The 3902-nt window shown below is 51.3% G+C and overlaps 1 pseudogene across 1 annotated transcript; it reads right to left on the reverse strand.

Annotated features, from left to right (window-relative positions):
* Window positions 1-534: 534 nt before the first annotated feature.
* LOC310779406 (SPRY domain-containing SOCS box protein 1 pseudogene) lies at window positions 535-3680 on the reverse strand (annotated as a pseudogene). Its single transcript has 2 exons — window positions 3674-3680; window positions 535-1340 (listed from the first exon to the last, which is right to left on the reverse strand). The product of its transcript is annotated as an SPRY domain-containing SOCS box protein 1 pseudogene (transcript).
* Window positions 3681-3902: the final 222 nt, after the last annotated feature.

Here is a 3902-nt window from a genome sequence, read left to right on the forward strand (position 1 = left end):
TGGGCCGTCTGGCTTCGGTGCGAAAGTTATGCAGTAACGCTCATTCTAGCTGATGCTCAGACGAGCTCCATGGGCCAGGGGTGTTAGAATGGCCCCTTGCGTGGTTATTATTATTATTGTTGTTATTATTATTATTATTATTATTATTATTATTATTATTGTGACTCCCGCTGGCCATTTGCCAGAAAGCGATTTCCGCTTAGGCGTCGGAAATAGGCAGGCTGAGATGCCCACTGGATAGAATAGTCAGATCACAGGCCAAATAACTTGTCAGTCAGCTTCGCTTTATTTAGTCAAAGCACGAGGGACACCTACGGTACATGTGGTGTTTTCAGAGCAGTGTAAGACAGTATTTCTGTTTGGTGGGGCGGGCCGTTGCGGGCAGACGGAGTATTAAAGAGATGAGAATACGTCTGATTTTACTGGACTGGTAGATTGCCCGTTTAAATGCTGAAGTACTGATACTTTCCTCATGGGTCCTTTCGCATCCACGGGTGACTGGTCCTCCGGGGTATGCTCGGTGTGCTGTGGTCGTCAACCCCGTCCTTGGTAGAGCAGGTAGCTCTTGAGAGAGGCGGGCAGGGGCAGTCCGTGGATTCCGCTCAGGCGGTCCCTTCCTAGAGCCGCCCGCACAGAGCGCCTGCACACGTCCATCAGAGGGAGGGGATCCGGATCGAGTCCGTTTATGTACCGGATTCGTATTTCGCAGTGTCCCCACACGGCGCTCACTGCGGGGTACACCTTCCTCCCCTTAAGTCCTCCGAACGCCACCCCTAGGTCATGTCCGTCCACTATGAAACCTAACGTCCCCTCGTCCATGTCCAAGACGACTAACAGCGAGTCTGGTATTATGAAGGTGTCGTCGGGCTCCAGGAAGGCAGGGTAGGTTCTGCCCGCGTGGTTCTTGCCGTCGTGGTAGAGTTTACACCGGCCCAGGTCCCAGCCCCAGGACTCGGTGTTGTTTCCCACCAGGACCGTGTAGCCCACCGAATGCATCGGCGCGTCGCCCGTGGCCACCCCGACCACGGCGTGGGACCCCCTCTGGCGCGTGGCCCAGCTGATCTCCCACACGTGCAGTCCCTGCGTGTAGCCCACCCGGCCGCGGATGGCGTCCGTGCTCTGCGCCACGGGTTGGCGGTGGAGCACCAGCTTGTTGACGTCCTTGACGAAGATGTTGAGCGAGCGGTCGTTGTTCCAGGAATGCTGCACCTGGACGTCCGGGGCGGCGGGCGGCATGTCCAGCAGCCGGTCCAGCCGAGAGGGCTTGGTGTGCTCCGGGGCCGTGGCGGATGCCAGGGTATTCGTCCGGGCGGGTTGGGTGGTGGTGGGGAGCACGTCGGCTTGCTGCGCGGGCGGGGGCGGGATCGGCTGCTGAGCTGGCTGGGCTGAGGCGAGCGTGGGGGAAATGGGGGGGGGGAATTTCCAGCGCCCTCAGGCGAGCCTCCACTGATCTGTTGGCATCTAGCAGGGACAGCAGGATGGCTCTTAATGGCCCGGGCAGGATCGGCTGCTGCTGGGCTGAGGCTAACGTGGGGGGAATGGGGGGGGGGGGGGGGTTTCCAGGGCCCTCAGACGAGCTTCTACTGATCTGCTAGCATCTAGCAGGGACAGCAGAATGGCTCTTGACGACCCCTGTCGGCTCGGCGGAGCTACGAATGGGGCCGCTTCCGCTTCCGGGGCGGCGGCCTGGAGGTCAGTGCGACCAGGAAGTACGTGGCGTCTCGCGGCGGCCCCGCGGCCTGCATTTACCCGGCGGCTCCCGGCTCTCGGGGCAGCTGCCTCTACTGGTCTTCGCCCGCGGCCTCTCGCACGTCCGCGCCGAGCGGCCTCTCCCTTCGGCACGCTCGCACGCGTTCTTGGGCGTCCATGGCGCGGCGCTTCGTCTTCTGCTCTCCTACCACGGGAACGCGCGCTGGGCCTTCTCGTCGGGGCTATGCTGGCAGCCTGTGGTCCGGTCGCTTCGCCAACGTCTTCGTCAGACACCTCGGAAGGCAAGTACGCTCCGTGGCCGGTCCGGAACAGGGAACCGATGTCTAAGCTGTTGTCACAGTCCATGGACTGCTCTGGCTCGGAACTCGACATACCAGGAATGGAGTGGGGAACGTTGAGAGATCTGCGGGGAATATCCACGGGTAGAGAAGGCTTGTGGGTGCTGATTCGGTCTGCAGATCTGGTGCAAAACAACGCTTTGGAGGACGGCTTCGAGGGAGATGGACTGCCGTGAAGCTACTGCTGCTATGATCGGCCAGAGAGAGAGAGGTGGCGTAGAACCCTTGCTATATATATGAGGATTAACTGACGTCATATTTGACGTCATAGCAGACGTCATACTAGGACTTTGACTGACCACGTTATGCTAGGACTTGACTGTCGTCAGGGGATGATTGGATTATGCATGAGTGGCCTTCAGCTTGAAATATGGTCTGGAGACCTCACTCCTCCCTCTAACAGGAACATATATCATAATTGAATAGTCAGAGTGTAATCCTCCCTCTAATATATACAGGATCATAATTGAATAGTCAGAGTGTAATCCTCCCTCTAATATATACAGGAACATATATCATAATTGAATAGTCAGAGTGTAATCCTCCCTCTAATATATACAGGAACATATATCATTGTTAAAAATAGATTGCTTTACTCATTGCTTGTAGGAAATATTTTTGTTACAAAGAATCCATCAATTCTGTTTAAAAACGTATCTTTCAGTTTAAACCATTGACCTATATATAATGGACCAACATAGCTCATTGACTTTGACACAGCAAAATGAAGCTCACTTCCGGATATTGTTTGATTTAGTTTGATTGGTTGAATGGATTAATGCTACACGGAAGTACGAGGAGAAGGGGTGGCTGCCCCTAGCGGCTGCCGGGGGAGTTTCCGAATTTGCTCTGTCTACCTTATCGCCGTAATGCATTATGGGTAGTCAGCTACTGTGACTAATGTAGCCGCTAACGCTACTTACTTTACATTGCAGTAAAACGGCACTGAATGACCAAATTGATTTAACTTTTAACCATTTCGAGTAACACTGTTTCCATACGGACCCCCAGCGTTGGTTAGTTGTTTATAACGTGACTCTATTTAAAACCTTAACGTTAACCATAACGTACTCCGTTTTCTGTGCTGAATCCAATGGTCTGAATACAGAGAAGGCTTAAGGCTTTATCTAACGGTATAAATAACGTTAAATGGTCCGCCATGTTATGGACATTAGATGTATGGTATCTATATAGTTACGTCTGTCTACTAACATTATTAAAATATCATAAAGTAACGCTATTTTCTGATAATTTGCTCAACTATACTTGCTACCTGATGCCTTGCGGCACATTGCTGCCTCTACCGGTCGGAAGTATTACTGTTCTTTTTATCCGATGTTTGTCGTCAATTTTCCTCGAAATGGGGCTATCATTTGGAAAACGGAGCACGTTAGAGCATGAAAAAGACTTGAAATTGTTTTTTCAGACCATACACTAATTTGGAAAGTGTTTATTTAATACATAGACAGAGAGAGAAGTTGTCTCGTTTCCCATATAGTTGAATGGATGTTCCCGGGAGTGTGCTACACAAGCTGCGACCTGGAAAGAATGCAATTTCCGCATAGGCCTCAAAAATAGGCAGGCTGAAATGCCCACTGTTTCAAACAGACACAACTACCCTATACCAGACATGCCACAACAGGATGTTTTACACTTCCAAAAGCCAGGTCAAATGCAATTAAACGAACTGTCATGTACAGAGGAATGCAAGAATGGAACTTACTCCAGGCATATCACACAAGAAAATAGCAAATTTCAATTAACAAATTTGGTAAAACTGCATCTCTTAAAAAGAAATGTGGACAATTCTTAAAGATTCTTTAAGCTATGATGTGTGTATTAGGGATGTTCATT

This window comes from Poromitra crassiceps, assembly GCF_964638095.1.
Source record: "Poromitra crassiceps genome assembly, chromosome: 7".
Taxonomy (NCBI): Eukaryota; Metazoa; Chordata; class Actinopteri; order Beryciformes; family Melamphaidae; genus Poromitra; species Poromitra crassiceps.